The sequence below is a fragment of the Bubalus bubalis genome, chromosome 14 (assembly GCF_019923935.1).
Source record: "Bubalus bubalis isolate 160015118507 breed Murrah chromosome 14, NDDB_SH_1, whole genome shotgun sequence".
Lineage (NCBI taxonomy): Eukaryota > Metazoa > Chordata > Mammalia > Artiodactyla > Bovidae > Bubalus > Bubalus bubalis.
In genome coordinates, this window is record NC_059170.1 from 17426153 (window position 1) to 17445473 (window position 19321).

Sequence of the window (19321 nt, forward strand, 5' to 3'; positions counted from 1 at the left end):
AGACTGGAGGTTTCTGAGGGAACATAGGCCGACACAGACTGGTTGAATGGTTTCTCAGATCCTACTGTGGGTATCTGGTACCTTATGAGGACCAGTCCAGATATGTCAAGACTCCAGACTGGCTCTTCCTTTGTGTGATGTTGGAATGGCCCCGTTTTGTTCTGAGACTCAGTTTCCCCAACTTCAATGTAGTCAGCCCAGTCTGTTCTTCATCTAGCCACTCCTTGCTCATGTCCACGGTGGCTGGAAGCATGTGTAAACACCTTATCCTTTGAAGTTTCCACTTGACACTCAGCAGGTCATGCAGCAGGGCCTCCTGGCCTCGGAGGGTGGGTTTGGATAGTCCTCGGAGTACAGGGGTGGTGGACGGTAGTGGAACTCCTGGATGTAGGCAAAGAAGGGGACTTCCATGCTCACATCAGGGTCTTGCAGTAGTGGCAAGAGGCTCTGTTCCATGGCTGCCACCTCCTTATCAGGCACCACCTCGGAGTACTCAGGAGGGGCTTCAGGCTGCTCTGGCAGGAACCCCAGGCCCCAGTCCATCAGGAAGCTGGCATGGCTGCCCACACTGGATGAGCGGCTGCCGAAAGGGTGCAGGGGGATGGTGCCGAAGACCAGTGGGAGCTCCAAGAGCAGCTTGGATGAGCCCGGGATGTCCACACAGACCTTGAGGGCATAGTCCACGTGTAGCACACGACCGTGCAAGATAGAAGGACGGGAGGGATCCGCAGAGCCCAGCCCTGCCACAGTGCCTGGCCCTGCCACAGTGCCCGCCACCTGGGGCCCACAAGCTTCCCCAAGAGGGTAGCCACCACAGCTCGCTTCTGTTTGCGGGCACTTCGCTCCATGAAGGTCTGGGTCTGGACCACAGCTGCCTGAGGGAGCACGGGGCGCGTGGAGCCATTGTCGATCTCGGCGAAGACAGGGATCACTTCACCTGATGTGTAGCCCTTGCCGTCGATCTTGGCTGAGAGGAAGACAAGGCCATGGTTATTGTACCAGGATTGGGCGATCTTTTCCCGAGCTCCGGCTTGAGGGGCCAGCAGAGCGGTGTGTTGCTGTCCACAGGCTCAATAACAGTAAACACCTTCTTTGTCCGACGGGCAGGGACCAGGGCCGGTGGAGGGTGGCTTTGATGCAGTATCTGACACTGCCGTGTTTGCCTTCAAAGGAAGTCACTAGCGTCGGTGGCAGCTGGAAGCTGAATGGGAATTCATGACGCCTAGGAGGCAGCGTTGTGGTCTCTCCAGTATCTTGTCAAACAGCATCGCTGCGGGGATACGAACTCGGCCCCTGGCTTCGAACCCCTGGCAGCTCTATGGCTGCAGTCTCAGGACTCTATCCCACCAGGCGCGCACAGGCGCACTTGAAGGTTGGGCCAGAGACTCCACTCCAGTATTCTTACCTGGAGAATTCCCTGGACAGAGGAGCCTGGCGGGCTACAGTCCACCAAGTCGCAAAGAGTCAGACACGACTGAGCAGTTAACACATACACAAAGGAAAGTGAGGCACAAGACTTGCTTTTCCACCTCCAAACCTTTGCCTTTGTTGATGTCTTCACCTCTGCTCCTTGCTCTTCACAAGAGAGGCTCATTTGCATCACTCAGGGCTCATCCCAAACACTACCTTTTCAGAAACATCTCCCATGATCACCTTTTCTAGCTAGTTATTTTTTCTAGAAATGGCTCCAGCAGTGTTGTTCATCCCACAGGGTAGGGTCTTTTCTGCCCTATGATTGCTTGGACCAACTACGTACAATGGAAGAGATGCTGTGTCCATCTCAGACTTCGTGCCCAACTAGCCTGAAAGTCAGCCATCAGCTAAGAGGTATGACCAGCCCTAGACCAGTGAGCTGTGAGAAGTCCAAGCCACATAGGGAGGAAGGGAATCTGAGCAGACACCAGACCTAGGAGTGAAGAAGCCATTTGGAGAGGTAGAAAGACAGACAGATGTGTGATAAAGCAAAGATGGTAGAATGTTAAGTGTAGAATCTAAGTGGTAGGCATAGCATGTGCTATACAATTCTTTCAACTTTTTTTTTTTGTATATTTGAAGTTTTTCACTACAAAGTTGTGAGCAAAAAAGAAACCATCTTGGAATGGGATGCCTCAGCCCCAAACACCTCAACTTATCCCACTTGGAGCAGAGGTGAACCTCTCAGCCCAGCCTTTCCCAAATTCCTGACCCACAAAATCATGGATGGATATTTTAAGCCACTAAGTTTTGGGGAATAGATTACAAAACTTCTCTAAGTAGATCTCTTTTACTTTCTATCACAGCTTCCTGCCTATTTCCTTTATAGCATTCATCACAGGTTGTCTTATGTGCTTGTTGTCATCAGTCTCTCCCCCTCTAGGATATAAACTCTGTCTCCGTTGTTCACTCCTACCTCCCAGCACCTAGCACCCTGCCTGGGGTACGTGTAGGTTGAAATGAATGTTTGTTGAGTGAGTAGGACATGGAGCTCTTCTGAAGAGTACTACAAGAGAATATGGAGTTCACAGAGTCGGGGAAAAACTGCCATTTGTCTCTTGGGCTGCCCAAAATCTGAACCCCCATTTGTGGGACTCCCAAGAGGTAGGAGGAGACAGGCCCCCCTCACTGTGGCAAGTGGATGGGATGAACACACCCTCTCCTCAGGCTGAAGCAAAGATGCTGAACTTAAGCACGGCCCATCAGAATCCCCCACTCCAGATTCTGAACGTGGGGCAGGAGTGCCAGCTCTAAGGGTCCCAAGTCTAGGGCCTTGTTCGGAGCAAGTGGATCCTGGCCACGCCTGACCTTGGGGTTCCTGCCTGAGCGCCTTCAGTCCTGCCGTGTTCCATTAACTCCTTCTCTGCCCTTAGGTTTGGCTCCAGCAAGAAACGAGGAATGTTGAGTGTGGTGCATCCTGGTAAATCCAGAATGTATCCATTGGTGAGGAAGCATATTTTATGTATTTCTCTCCAAATGGGGAGGACATACTTTATGTGCCAGAAAGGCAAGGAACACATTCATCTTGGAGCCAGCAGAGCCTAAACAATAGTGGAGGCTCATCATATTTTGGATTCTTTCTCTGGGCCTCCAGGAGCCTTCTAGCAGATAACCAACTTTGATAATTTATGGACTGTTCTCTTGCTTTCTACAAGGTGTGAACTTGAACTAAAGGCTAGATTTCACACTTGAGTGTCTATAAACCCATGGTGGACTTCCCTGGTGGTCTAGTGGTTAAGACTCACCTGTCTGTGCAGGGGACATGGATTTGATCTCTAGTCCAGGAAGATTCCATATGCTGTGGGGCAACTGGGCCCATGCCCCACAGCTCCTAAGCCTGTGCTCTAGAGCCTGTGCTCCACAAAAGAGAAGCCGCTGTAATGAGAAGCTCACGTATCGCAACTAGAGAGTAGCCCCCACTCATGGCAACTAAAGAAGGCCCACACACATCAATCAAGACCCAGCACAGCCAAAAATAAATTAATTCATTAAAAAATTATAAACCCATGGTTTGTTGTTGTTGTCCAGTCACTAAACTGGACACATTTAGTGTCCATGGAAGCACAACAGGCTTCCCTGTCCTTCACTATCTCCCAGAGCTTGCTCAGAATCATGTCCATTGAGTCAGTGATGTTATCCAACCATCTAAACCTCTGCTGACTTCTTTTGCTTTCAATCTTTCCCAGCATCAAGGTCTGTTCCAATGATGGTCATTGGTCATCAAAGTTGGCTCCTCACATCAGGTGGCCAAAGTATTGGAGCTCCAGCTTCAGCATCAGTAAACTCAGATCCTAATACTGTGCTCTAGAATACTCCAGGAGCATGTCTGCTTCAGAGGAGGAGAGGTTCACCCATGGGCTCATTAAGTCATCACACAGGACTTCCATCAGAAGGTAGAGTACACATCAACACCACAGAGGGTTTGCCCTTCCCAGGAAAATCCAAATGCTATAACTTGTTCTCAAGACCCCAGGTTTCCCACAATTTTGAAACCTGAAAAGTTGTATCCAGCAGAAATTCACTGAGAGCCAACTATATATCAGGGAAACACTGGAATAAGATCTTAGGCTCTGGTGAGAGAGACAGAATAGATACAAACGAACACAATAGGATATTTTGAGTTTCTACAAAAGAAGTGTGTGCAGAACGATGTAAGAATCAGAAGAAGCATCAGACTTTGCTTTCATTGATCATGGAGGGCATCCTAGAGTAGGTGACATTCAATCTCCAGGAGGAGGTTACAGCTGAAGCAAAGGCCAGGTCAGGGCTCATATTTCCAGAGTACTGAAGTTCTGAAAAGAGTCCAGAGCTTCATCTCCTTGAAAATCCTTCAGCCATGGAAGCAGCAAAAACTTCACAGGAAGCCAGCATCTGGATGGTGCTAATTACCTCCACCTTTATGAAGTGCTGCATTAAACCAGGCACATGAAAAGATGTTCTGCATCGCTAATTATCAGAGAAATGCAAATCAAAACTACAATAAGATTTCACCTCATACCAGCCAGGATGGCTATCATCAAAAAACCCACAAACAATAAATGCTGGAGAGCATATGGGAACCCTCCACACTTTTGGGTAGGAATGTAGATTGGTACAACCACTATAGAGAACAGAATGGAGGTTCCTTAAAAAGCTAAAACAGGAGCTACCATATGACCCTGCAATCCCACTCCTGGGCATATATCTGGAGAAAAACATGATCCCAAAAGATACACGCACCCTGATGTTCATTGCAGCACTGTTTACAATACTCCAGACATGGAAGCAACCTAAATGTCCATCAGCAGAGAAATGGATAAACAATACGTGGTACATATATGCAATGGAATATTACTCAGTCATTAAAAAGAATGAAATAATGCCATTTGTGGCAACATGAAAGGACCTAGAGAGTGTCATGCTGAATGAAGTAAGTCAGACAGAGAAGGAGAAATATCATATGGCAGCCCTCATGTGTGGAATCTAAAAAGAAACGATACAAATGAACTTAATTACAAAACAAAGACTCGCAGACTTCATGAAGGAGATTCTGGCTGCCATGGGGAAGAATGGGGGAAGGGATAGTTAGGGAGTCTGGGATGGACATGTACACACTGTTATATTTAAAATGGATAACTAACAAGGACCTACTGTGTAGCACATGGAACTCTGCTCAATGTTATGCAGCAGCCTGGATGGGACCAGAGTTTGGGGGAGAATGTACGTTTAGTTGCTCCATCATATCTGACTATTTGCAGCCCCATGGACTGTACGTAGGCCCCCAGGCTCCTCTGTTCATGGAGTTTTTCCAGGCAAGAATACTAGAACAGGTTGTCATTTCCTCCTCCAGGGGATCTTCCTGACCCAGGGATCAAACCCATGTCTCTTGTGTCTCCTGCACTGGCAGGCGGATTCTTTACCACTAACACCACCTGGGAAGCCCTTGGGGGAGAATGGATACATGTATATGAATGTCCCTTCAACGCTCACCCGAAACTATCACAACAGTGTTTGTTAATCAGCTATACCCCAATACAAAAATTTTTTTTAAATCCACACTAAATATTCAATTATGCACAACACAAGCAGAGTCATATTTAGTGGAGATCAGTTCACTTGTTCTGTGAAGGCACTTTTCCAGCTAAATAATGATGGTGACTTTTAATTGTGAGCTATCTTCCTTCTTGGGGGCTTTAAGTGGGACCATCTCCCCAGAGGAAGCCAGAAACTTGGTGTATCATCTCCATTTTGTAGTTGGATGAACTCAGTAAAGAGATCTGGCCCTAGCCACACAAATCGGAATCTTAACTCCTCCCCAGGGCCCAGCTCAAATTAGCTTGTCTTAGAAGATTTTTTTGTTTCCCCCATCAGAATTCCCCTGCCATACATGACCCTGGAAGAAGCTGAGAGAAATGGCTGAGCTTCACTTTCTACAGACCTTGTGTTAGACACTTGATCTGCAATTACTCACTTGATCCTGCCAACAAACAGGAGAGTGCATTCCCATTTCACAGCCAAGGAAACTGAGGTACAGAGATGCTGAGTGACGGGTCTTCGATTATACAGCTAATAAGTGTTAGAGTCAGGATTCAAGCCCAGGCCTCCAAGCCCTTTATCTTAACCACACAGAATCCTGGCCCATTCATTCATTCATTCAACAGCTATTTGTTGAGCATCTATTGTACACTCAGTGTTTGCTAGGAGTATAATACCCGTTAGGGATGCAGTAGGGAAGAAAACACAGTCCCTGCCCTAACAAAGATTATCACCTAGCAGGGAAGACAGATATGAAACACTTTCACAAACAATTATTTAACTACATATCAGGCATCAGGCAATGTTAGCAGAATTTAATTGAACTAGGTAAGACACTAGCAAGGCAAGAAAAGAAATCAGGTCTCTGGGTAGCTCTTTCTTGTCTGCAATTCAGGAGTCAGTCAACTCTTCCTTTTTTCTTTTCTTTTCTTTTTTTTTTTTTTTTCCTTTTTTCTTAGATTCAGTAGCTAAGCAATGCCTGCAGATGCACACAACTGCTTTGGGAGTTTCCACAGACCACACTTCCTTCTCTGAATCATGGAGTTCCCAGGCTTTAAAATGGGGATGAAAATAGCAAAAGACTGGAAGTAACCCAAATATCTATCAACAGGGGACCACTTAAATAAGTGATGGTACATCTACAGCCATGGGATATGCAGCTATTAAAAAGCACGAGGCAACTCTAAATGCTAGAGAAGGATCACTAAGATCTGGATCCTGGTGAGTCACGGGGTGACATACTCTTTTTAAAAAATTATTTTATTTTTCTGGCTGCACTGGGTCTTTGTTGACGCGCACAGACTTTCTCTAGTTGCGGCGAGCGGACTTCTCATCGTGGTGGCTTCTCTTGTTGAAAAGCACAGGCCCTAGGGCATGTAGGCTCGCTAGTCACAGGGCACAGGCTTAGTTGCCCCCACCTCATGTGGAATCTTCCTGGATCAGGGATCAAACCCACGTCCCCTGCATTAGCGGGCAGATTTTTAGCCGCTGGGCCACCAGGGAAGTCCATGACTTACTCTTAGTGTGTGCCATTTTGTACCTTTTGAATTTTGCACTCTATGCAGGTACCTTATCAAAATATAAATTAATCAATTCAAGAACATTTTAATACAGCATTTTGATGGGTATAAAAAAGCAGTAAAATAGCCCTGCTCACATCGGCCCATTTCATGGTGTTATTGTTAGTTTCAAAGGAGAGGTTAGATTTGGCAGCCCTTGGAAAATCTAAAACAATTAGAACACATGTTGCTTCTAATGAGATGAGAGAGGAATAAGGGCCAAACAGAGAAGAAAGGAGGAGGAAAAGAGGAGAAAAACAAAGAGACCAGGCAGAGACTGGCAGAGAAAAAATCCACAATTACTTTAGTGCCACTGAGACCCCAAGGCAGCTGTGCTACCTGCTTCTTTCTAACCAGCTGCCAGGTTGCCATGGTAATGTAATAGCCTGTGATAAGCTTATTTATGATTCTGAAAACATTAAAAAAAAAAAAAACCCACCAGCAAGCTGCAGATATGCTGCAATGAGCAGAGAAGATGCCTGCATGAGAGGAGGCGTCAAGGTGACCTTCCTAAGGATTGAGGTCCTCCCTTGAAAACTGGTGGGGTCAGCCTAGAGCAGAGGGTCACAAACCTGAGCATGTAGCCAAATCACCTGGTGTGCTGTGCTGTGCTTAGTCGCTCAGTCGTGTTCAACTCTTTGAGACCGCATGGACTGTAGCCCACCAGACTCCTCTGTCCATGGGGATTCTCCAGGCAAGAATACTGGAATGGGTTGCCATGCCCTCCTCCAGGGGATCTTTCCAACTGAGGGATCGAAAACACAGATTGTGAGACTTCCCTGATGGTCCAGTGGTTGGGAATCTGTCTTCCCATACAGGGGACACGGGTTCGATCCATGGTCCGGAAACTGGGATACCGCATGCCACAGGGCAACTGAGCCTGTTCTTCAGCTAAAGAACCTGAGAGCCACAGCTATGGAACCTGCATGCTCTAGAGCCCGGGCGCCGCTACGCGAGAGCTGCGAACCACAACGAAGACCTAGTGCAGCTGAAAAAAAATTTTTTTTTAATTAAAAGATAATAATGATTTAAAACACACACACACACAGATTGCTGCACCCATCCCAAGAGATTCAGATTCAATAGGTATGAGGTGGAGTGTTTCTAACAAGTTCCCAGGAGGTTCAGAAACTGAGGCTTGGAGACAAGCATCCTAACCATCTCAAAAGGCCTCTCGTACTCAGGATTCCATGAGCTTTGGGCTCCACCTCCCGCTCGCCCTGAAACAGGAAATAATGCTTCAGTCTTTCGGGGTAAAGCACGTCCATCCCCTCCATCAGCTCCTCTGTTAACTAAGGAAATACAACACCCAGCGTGGGTTGTAAGGTAGCCCCAAAAACCACGTGGGCCAAGGCCTTCGAGGGCAGTTTCCAAAGCCAAGGCCAATGCCTCATGCAAGCAATTGCCTGGGAAGATTGGCCGGCATACCAGCTGCCTTTGCCAGAACTCTCTTGTGGGGCCAATTAACTGGGTGTGATGGCCAACAGGTGTCATGGGGCCGGAGGAAAGGTGGCTGCCAGTCATGACTGTGACTGAGCTAGGGCCAGGGCTGGTGGGAGAGGATTTGAAACTGACAGAAGCCAAATCTTCAGGCGCTGTAATTTCCCGCAGTGGGATTCTGATGCCCCACAGAAATGGAAGCAGGCAGACAAGTCCAAACACCCAACCCTGTTTAGTGCACACAGCATCCCGAGTGAGAAAGCTCCCGGCTGGGGCAGAATGCAATTTTAGTGACAGGTCCCTCCAAATTCAGGATTTCTTGTATGTTCAACAAATATCTGTAGAGCACCAGAGGTGTGCCAGATGCTACGATGGGTGATGCAAATGTGGGCAGCGGGCAAGAGTGGCCCCAGCCATTAAGGAGCCTACATTTAAGTAAAAGGAGACAGACATTATTCAAAGAATCAGACAGTTTAATTGTGCTGTGGTTTTCTAAGTGAATGATCTTGTTCTCAGGAAATAATGCTTAAGTATTTCAGGGTAAAGGGGCAAGATATCTGCAACTTATCTCAAGAAGTTCAGAAAAATAATCATATATCATATATTATCTATACATTTATGATTGTATATATTACCTCTGTAATCTATTACATATATACATACACGGAGAGAAACAGAGAGAGAAAATGATAAAGCAAATGAGACAAAATACTGACAATTGTTGAATGGAGGCAGAGTATATGGGAAGGAGTTCTTTGTACTGATATTATTCCTAGAATTTTTCTGAAAGCTTGCAGTTAGTTCAAAATTTGGATTTTAAAAAAGGCTCACATTATGAAATGGCACCTTGTCCTTCCTCTTAGCATTACAGGTTTTGCCAAAAGAACATTTTTGCGTCAAATATTGATGTGTGGAAGTGAGGGAGCTGGTCTGCTAAATCAGTAGTTTGAGATGCTAATCTGTCATTTTTGCACCTTTGAATACTTGAAAGGCTGACTTTGTATAAATGTATCCTCTGGTTTCCTAGATATTGGAGATATTTAGACCATAATTTCATTATGAGTAAATGAATAAATATTCAAAAAATAAAAAAGGATCACATAAAAACATGACAAATTATAAACAGTGAAGAGTGCTGTTTTGTTTTTTTTTTAAGTATGTAACGGTGATGAGGACCTAAAGACGAAGTGGTTTGTCTTAGATAGGGAGATCAAGGAGGGCTTCCTGGAGGTGGCAGGTTTGAGCTGAGGTCTAAGTGGAAGTTGACCAGAGGAGAAGAGTTACCTTCCAGGCAGAGGACACAGCTCTGGCAAAAGCTCTTTGTAGCAAAGAGCAGAGCTCATTAGAGGAATTGAAGGAAAGAAATGGGGCAGCTGGAGCTGAGCTCTGCACATCCTCTCCTCCGAGTGTGATGGCGGGGAGCTGGCGGGGGTCAGGGTTTCTGGACAGGGCTGCTCTTCTGGCCCCAGACAGGGTCTGTTTTATTTCTCCCCTACCCTTCTGCCCTTTCCAGCTCATGTTCTCTTGTATCTTCCTCTGGCTCCCCACCAAACCTAGGTCCTAAGATTCTGCTCGAACGCAGCTCCCCAGGCCGAGGCCCAGAATCCCAGCAGCATATAGCAACATGGTCTGACAGCTTCCCACTGGCCCCTTCCCTGTAGCTCCCTCTCAGCTTCCAATCCTTGGTTGCCATCCATCAACCCTTTTACCTGCTATACAAAAACCATCGGGCTGTCATTTAAACTTATTTCTACAATTTGCTTCCTGGGCCTCAGGCAACCAGCTCCATCTGCAGATGGCTCCGTGCAGTTTCCATCTGGTCTCCATCCACTGCTGGTTTTCCCGAGAGCTCACATGGAGCCACCTTTCAGATGTCTTCCAGGGGCTCAACCGAGAGCAACCGCAGGAGATTTTGGACCACGAACCTGCCTGATAAAAGCATGGCATCCTTCATCTGGCCATGCGTTCTGCAGACACGGGTAACATCATACCATATCCCGGTAACGCTTTGTAAACTCAAGGGCATGAGTGCCATTTCATTAGGTATCCATTGAATCACAGAGTTAAAAGCTTAAAAGGGAACTTCTTGGGGTCTAACACCCTCATGTTGCAGATCAGCTCAGAGAGGGGAAGTAACTTGGCCAAGATCACAGAGCAAGTTCGTAGAGGAGCTGGACCTAGAAATCAGGTTTCCTGAAGCCCAGTGGAAGGGTCGTGTCCAGCTGATACTCCAAGTAGTAAATAATACGCAGGACCTCCCAGAAAGCGAATGTCCTCAGAGCAGCTGCAAGACAGTCCTTATCTACGAAGTGAGCGGGCTGGAGAGCCTTGGTGGGAAACCAGCCCCATGAATCTGTCTTGTTAGGTTTAGCAGCTACTCATTGTGTTATTTTTATCTGTTTCGTTTCACTTTAGACCTGGTTCCCATTTCACATTTATGACTAAAGGCCCTTGTGTGAGGAAAAGGGAAGTTGGGAAGATTCTTTTCTTTTGTACTCTGCAAACCTTTCCAGACTTTTTTTTTTTTTCTTTTTTCTTTTATAACATTTCCATTCCAGGGCCCCCAGAGCTTCTCAAATCTTCTGCATTTCCAATCCCCTGTTCGGCCTTCACTGTAATTATCTTGGGAAAATTTAAATTCCTTATCATGGTTCTGTGACAATACCGGCTAAAGATAAGCACATTCTGAGGTCTTGTCAAATTGCCCTCAATAGGTTCAGTTAATAGGAATTACAGTCAGATTTTTCTATAAGTGTAATAATGGTATTGTGCCGATGTTAAAGAAAGAGTCCTTATCATATTGAGATACAGACTGAAATATTTATGGATGATGTGATATGAAGTCTGGGATTTGCTTCAGAATATTCTTATGGAGGAGAGGTAAAGAAAAACCCACTCCCTTCATACAAAGCTCTCCACTGGCTTTCTCTAGTTTCTTTTGCGGCCTCTTCCCCTCCCCCAATCTATGAATCTGTGTATTCCCTATCTGGGGGTGGGATTTGCCTCCTGGGGTTGCAGCCCAGAAGAGAGCTTATAGATGCTGGAGCCAAAGAGGCTTAGATTCAAAACCCCAGCTCCACTCTCATGAGCAGAGGGACCGAGGATAAGCCATTTAAGTGTCTTAGTTCTCACTTCCCCATCTGCAGCATGGAGATAATACGACAACCAACCAACAGCCTATTTTTCTAATTTGTTCTTTTCCTCCACTTTTTCTAAGTCTGCCTCCACCAGCCCTAAAAGTGTATCTTTTTCTCCAGGATCCCACCCAAGCCCCTTGGATCTTCAGTGAAAGTCACTCAGTTGTGTCCGACTCTTTTCGACCCCATAGACTATACAGTCCATGGAATTCTCCAGGCCAGAATACTGGAGCGGGTAGCCTTTCCCTTCTCCAGGGGATCTTTCCAACCCAGGGATCAAACCCAGGTCTCCCGCACTGCAGGCGGATTCTTTACCAGCTAAGCCACCAGGGAAGCCCAAGTACTGGAGTGGGTAGCCTATCCCTTCTCCAGAGGATCTTCCCAACCCAGAAATGGAACCGGGGTTTCCTGCATTGCAGGCAGATTCTTTACCAGCTGAGTTACCAGGGAGGCCCTGGGTCTTCAGAGGCTCATCCTACTGCCTTCTCTGTGCTGGCTCTCCCATCCACCCCTGCCTGCCGCTTCCCCCTCCCCCACCCTCACACCCAACCTTCCCACCATCCTCACCCTGTCCAGATCGAGGTCCAGGCTGGATCTGAGTGCCTGTTCCCCACTTCCTTGTGGAGGTGCCATGAGTCTGAAAATCCCAACACATGTAAATTGGAACTCATTGCTCCTTCTCTTAATCTGCCCCCCACAAAGCATCTGAACACCCTCTAGGCTCCTCCCCCCTCCTCCCTTTCCCCCTCCCCCTTCTCCCCTCCCCACTCCATCCTGTCTGCCTCAGCCCCACACTCCCATCTTCCAGAGCTCCCTCAAATCCACCTCAGGGGCTCCTACCACATCCTCTGCTCAGACCCACAGGCCTGGCCAGCTGTAAAAGCCTTCCACCTGGGCTCCTTCCCTGGGACCCCTCTGCTTTCTAGTCCCTGCTCCAGGCTGCTGGCACAACTCTCCATCCAAAACCAGCACTCTTGGACTGGAAGGCCTCCCAGGGGCTCTCTCTGCTGAGAAGAGAAAAGTTCCAAATTCCTGAGCTCGGTATTTGACACCCTGCATAGCCTGGCCTGTTCACATATTGTTCCAGAGTCATCCTCTGCATTCGCTGCCAAGGAAGCCCCCGGCCTGGGCATCTCGGACTGCCATGTCTCACACCAGCATCAGAATCATCTGGGGCCTTGGTGGGAAATGCAGAACCCTGGGTCCTACCCCGGACAACTGAATCTGGAGGGGTCCAGGCCTGATGCACACAAAAGCTGAGGACCCTCACTCTAGTCACACCAAACTGCTTGCCTGGATCATGCCTCCAGGCCTCTGTTCATGCTATATTAATGTTTCCCCTTTCTTCAAGACCTAACCTAAACGTCGTCTTCTCAGGAGTCATGTACGGATGTGAGAGATGGACAATTAAAAAAAAAGGCTGAGCGCCGAAGAAGTGATGCCTTCAAAGTGTGGTGCGGGAGAAGACTCTTGAGAGTCCCTTGGACAGCAAGGAGATCAAACCAGTCAATCCTAAAGGAAATCAACTCTGAATATTCATTGGAAGGACTGATGCTGAAGCTGAAACTCCAATTGCATCCAATTATCTCCTGTAGCACTAGGCACACACCTCTGTTGCCGACTGCATGTATCACAGGGTATGTAATGATCCGTTTGCCTGCCTTCCCAGCTAGAAGGAAGTCTCCGCCAAAGTCACTTCACGGAACGCCCAGAGCCCCCTACACAGTGAATGGCACCCGGCAGGCACTTGATAAATATTAATTAATTTGAATTGCATCTTACTACTTCTTGGCTCCTGGATCATAAACATAATGCATAGCTCCCGGCAGGTTTTATTACATTGATGTCTGATGGATGAATTATCAAAGGATAGATGAGAGCCTGAAATGAATGATGAAATATGCAAATAAACTAATGATGAATTTTCATCTTTGATTAGTATTCTGAAACGCCTGGGTGTGCCTGAAACCATCTCTAACCTGACGGGATGTATAAATCGGGTCCAATGTGAACCCAAGACTTTCGGTTCCAGGTTCCCCGGTTGAAATCGGCAGACCAAAGTTCTGATGTTAATCAGAAATGTCACTGTCACGATGATGAGTGCATGGCCATCTTCCATCACAACTTTCCTGGCATCAGCCTCGGGAAATCCTCACTTAATCACATTTATCATTCCACCTCACAGGGTCCACAGAGAGCCTACTGATACTGCTCAAAGAGAAACCTGATATCTGTTGTGAGGAGCAGGAAGAAATCAGCCTTCAGGTGCTGAGGCTGGGGAAATTCTCTGGCGATCCAGTGATTAGAACTCCACACTGTCACTGCCGAGGGCCTGAATTTGATCCCTGGTCGGGGAACTAAGATCCCACAAGCACTGCGGCACAAACGGAAAAAAAAAAAAAAAAAAGATGCTGAGATTGGGGTAGAAGGCAGTAAGGCATGTCTGGTGGCAGACAGGTGCCACTTCTAGCCCTGGCTTCTCCATTTACGGTCTGTGTGAGACCGGACAAGTTACCCAATGGCTCCAATACTCCAGTTTCTTCCAGCATAAAAATAAGGTCACTTTGTGCTCCTACCCTTTAAGGTTATTGAATGAGATCGTGTACATTACATGAGTAGCACATAGTACACATCACGCTCGCGGTGCAGGGGGCCCAGGTTTGATCCCTGGTTGGGGAACCAGATCCCATGTGCAGCAACTAACACCCAGTGCAGCCAAATGAAAAATAATTTTTAAAAAGAGAGAGAGAGAGAGAGATGTTATTGCTACACTGCTGTAACCAGGGCAGCTAGATTCCAGTAAATGATTAGGTGGTGGTGAGTGGGGCTGACTCAGGGGCTGGAGTGACCGGAGTCAAGAAGCCAGGTCTCAGCCATCTATTAGGAATAGATTCCCCAGTTAGAGGAGAATTCTAGCTCTAAGAATGGGGCCAATGGTGGGAATGCAAACTAGTACAGCCTCTATGGAGAACAGTGTGGAGATTCCTTAAAAAACTGGAAATAGAACTGCCATATGACCCAGCAATCCCACTGCTGGGCATACACACCGAGGAAACCGGAATTGAAAGAGACACGTGTACCCCAATGATCATCGCAGCACTGTTTACAATAGCCAGGACATGGAAGCAACCTAGATGTCCATCGGCAGACAAATGGATAAGAAAGCTGTGATATGTATACACAATGGAATATTACTCAGCTATTAAAAACAGTGCATTTAAATCAGTTCTAATGAGGTGGATGAAACTGGAGCCTATTATACAGAGCGAAGTAACTCAGAAAGAAAAACACCAATACAGTATATTAACACATATATATGGAATTTAGAAAGATGGTAACAATAACTGTATATGCAAGACAGCAAAAGAGACACAGATGTAAAGAACAGACTTTTGGACTCTGTGGGAGAAGGCGAGGATGGTATGACTTGAGAGAATAGCATTGAAACATGTCTATTATCATATATGAAATAGATCCCCAGTCCAGGTTCGATGCAGGAGGCAGGGTGCTCAGGGCTGGTGCACTGGGATGATCCAGAGGGATGGGATAGGGAGGGAAGTGGGAGGGGGGTTCAAGATGGGGAACACGTGTACACCCATGGCTGATTCATGTCAATGTATGGCAAAAACCACCACAATATTGTAAAGTAATTAGCTTCCAATTAAAAAAAAAAAAAAAAGAATGGGGCCGAGCGTGGAAGCTGATCATTCTGCTCTGTGGCCTACATGTTCAGGAACCAAATGATGCAGATCCAGGAAAGGCCAGGAGGATGTGGCCAGACTGGGAGCTTTGGCCCCACAGGGAAACCCCAGCAGCTCTACTTCCAGTCTGGAGTCAGGGCTCTTTGGCCAGGTTTGCCCCATCCACGGTTAATGCAGATCCCTGAACTGCACTCTGACCACAGACGGAAGTGAAGCCGTAATCCGGTCCCTGGTATGGGTCACCCACATCAAATGGGGAACTGGAAACTGGAGTCCCAGGCGGGCCTTGGGTTTTTTCTGTAGACACTGAATTACTGGGAACTTCCTCTCTCTGGGTCTGCAGGCCCTCTTGTCACTAAGATGCAACAACTCTGACTCCCAGTGAGAAGGGGCCTCCCAAGAGATGCCCTCATCCTCACTGGCCGAGTTCTTGCTGGTGAGCCAGGCCGGAGGGAGGATCCAAGTGCTGCTTTCTCCTTTGTGCTTCTTCCTGGGGACCCTGCGACGGGGGCTGAGCTTGGGGATCACACAGCCTCTCCTAACTGGAAACATAGCTGAGAACCCAGGGCAGGACCTGGGTATAGAAAGATGAGGGGGTGGGCGGCGCAAGGGGCTGAGGAGGGCATGGCCTGATGGAAGTAATTGACCTGGACCCTGGGCGCTCCCGGGATTTCATAAGGAACAAAGCCCTGGCTGTGGGACCTCTGACTTTCTTCCCAGGGCTCGACATGGTCAATGACTGGGGAACAGCGCCATCTCCTGGCAGCCTGCAGTCACAGCCCTCCTCCTGGTGGGAAAACCACAGGACGTTCAGAGACCATCTTAGGTGTGGGATGCCTTTAGAATCCTGGAACAAAGAGCATTTGGTTTTTAATTCAGTAGTCTGGGGTGGAGCCCAAGATTCTGCATTTCTAACAGGCCGCCCATGCCACTGGTTTAGGGACCTGATCAGAAAGCTTTATATCTCAATTATATCTAAGTAAAACTAGAGGAAATTAAATGCTTTGAGGGGCTCAGATATGAATCTGGTCCCAGACACCCCAAGGGTCTCAGGAAAGATACTTTTCCACATATAAAATATGTGAGTCACAAGGCAAGACAAGTAGGGAAAGCTTCTTGGAGAGAAGGGATCCAAAGTGTGTTCTGAAGGGTGGTCGGATAGATCTTCCCCACGGGCAGCTTGCCTAAAGGGTCAGCTGGGAACAGCCTTCCTGCTGCCTTGGGTCTACCAGCCCAGACGCAATGGTTCACAGCCATAATAACTGACCTGGGGCTGGCCCAAAGATTGCAAGCAAGGTGACTGGTTAAAGTAATCATGGGAGGGCTTCCTTGGTGGCTCAGTGGTAAAGAATCCGCCTGCCAAATGCAGGAGACTCAGGTTCGATCCCTGATCCAGGAAGATCCTACATGCCATCGAGCAAATAAGCCCATACACCGCAACTACTGAGGCTGTGCTCTAAAGCCCGGCAATATCAACTACTGAAGCCTGCTCACCCTAGAGCACGTGCCCCCTGACAAGAGAAGCCACTGTAAAGAGAAACCGGCACACTGCAACTAGAGAGTAGTGTGTGCACTGCAACTAGAGAAAAGCCCGCCCAGCAACAAAGTCCCAGCACAGCAAAAAAACAAAGTTATTTTTTTAAATAAAGTACTAATGGCAGTAACGTTTCTGAGCAACAGTCACGTAATTGATTTGCTACATATAATCAACATCACCTCTTATAAAGAGTTCTTCTAATGACCTTCCCAAATGCAGAATTTTCCAGAAAGAGATGAACGTCTAACGGTGATTGGATCACCCTTCAGTCACAGCCCCTTCTGCTTAGGTAGGACATGAAGTAGGAGAAAGGACCCCATTGGCCCCATTTCACAGAAGAGGAATCTGAGGCTCAGGGAGGTCACGTGACTTTGCCTGAGCCCACCCAACAAGGCTAACCCTGAACCCCTTGACATGGCACTCAGGAGCACTCCTGTGACATCTGCCAAGTTTGCCTCCATAAAAACAGGCACAGAGAGGAGGAGGGGGCGGCGGGCCGGGGGTGTCATGGGAATCTGGGAGTCTGTGGTCCAGGCCTTCCATGCCTGCACAGTCACCTCGAGCTGGGAACCCTGCCATCATCCAGGGAGGGTGAAAGCAGCTTTTACAAAGCAGGGTCTGAGGGCCTCGGACAGGCCCCCCTTTGTCGACTTCCTCTGTCCTCCACCCCGACGCTCCAGCCTCGAGCATCACCCTCTTTGAATGGCTGGCTCCTACACACTGGAAATTTGCAACACAAATGTGCGGCTTGTATCTCGGTAGAGCCTCACTGCCCTAGCCTTTTGGAGCCTTTTAAAGCCAGCCTTTCTCAAGCCCCCAGCCCTTACACACAGGCGTGATCGCTAATTAACGCTGGGTGAAAACCCGTCCTGGGAAGAGAGCCGGGTGGCGAGCGGGCTGTTCCCACCCCTCTCCAAGGCGGCTGGCAGCCAGAACTGGTGGAGGGGGCTGAACTCTCACTCTCCAAGCTCATGCTGGCTTCCTCTCTCCATCCTCTTCCTTGATGGGTTTGAAAATTTACAGCAAATTAAGCTCATCACCCAGGATGGCACCCAGCTTTTCAGAGCTCAGCTCTATTCATAAGAACTGCAGTAACGGCTAACACTGACCCAGAGTACCAGACACTTTATAAACATATTTCTGATGCTCATAACAACCTGGAAAGGCAGAGGTTATCATGCCCTTTGTATAGCCTCGATACCTGAGGCTCGGAGTGATTAAACACCTAGACCTGCATCACACAGCCTACAGGTGGCAGAACTGATTTTCAAATCCAAATCCATCTGTGCCCCAAACACCTGCTCCCATTTTAGGCTTCTCTCTGCTCCTGTCCGATGCTCTCCCAGCTTTACTGTGACTGCTCCCTTTCCTCAATTCTCGGAACATCTAGTGGTGTGTCCATCTCTAGGTCTACTTGCCTGAGGTGATGGTGGCACAACTGAATAAACTTATGAAAACGTTGAACTGTAGGCTTCAAACAAGTGACTTGTGTGGCACATGAACTGTACTTCAATAAAGCAGGTAAAGCCCTTTAAAAAAAAAAAGGGTAGGAGAGCAAGAATTGGTGGACTATGGGGACTTCCCTGATGGTCCAGAGGCTAAGACTCCACATTCCCAATGCAGGGGGCCCAGGTTCAATCCCTGGTCAGGGAACTAGATCCCACATGCCACAACTAAGACCCAGAGCAGCCGAATAAATAAATCAGTCAGTTCAGTCACTCAGTCCTGTCCGACTCTTTGCGACCCCATGGACTGCAGCATACCAGGCTTCCCTGTCCATCACCAACTCCTGGAGCTTGCTCAAACTCATGTCTATCAAGTCGGTGATGCCATCCAATCTATCTTATCCTCTACCATCCCTTTCTCCTCCTAGTTTCAACCTTTCCCAGTATCAGGGTCGGAGAAGGCAATGGCACCCCACTCCAGTACTCTTGCCTGGAAAATCCCACGGATGGAGGAGCCTGGTGGGCTGCAGTCCTTGGGGCTGCTAAGAGTTGGACACAACAGAGCGACTTCACTTTCACTTTTCACTTTCATGCATTGGAGAAGGAAATGGCAACCCACTCCAGTGTTCTTGCCTGGAGAATCCCAGGGACAGGGGAGCCTGGTGGGCTGCCGTCTATGGGGTCACACAGAGTTGGACACGACTGAAGCGACTTAGCAGCAGCAGCAGCATCAGGGTCTTTTCCAATGAGTCAGTTCTTCACATCAGGTGGCCAAAGTATTGGAGTTTCAGCATCAGTCCTTCCAATGAATATTTAGGACTGATTTCCTTTAGGATTGACTGGTTTGATCTCCTTGCAGTCCAAGTGTCTTTCAATATATACATAAATAAAAGATCTCTTAAATAAAGAATTTGTGGACTATGAAATACTAGCTTGTCATGGATCAATGAATTTGCAAGTCAGAAATATTTGAGTCCTGGCTCTGCTACTGCCCTGCTGTGTGATGGCTGGAAAG

At 47.7% G+C, this 19321-nt stretch overlaps 1 pseudogene; it reads right to left on the reverse strand.

Moving 5' to 3' along the window:
• Positions 1–291: 291 nt before the first annotated feature.
• Positions 292–8314, reverse strand: LOC102393785 (annotated as a pseudogene).
• Between the last annotated feature and the right edge of the window lie 11007 nt (positions 8315–19321).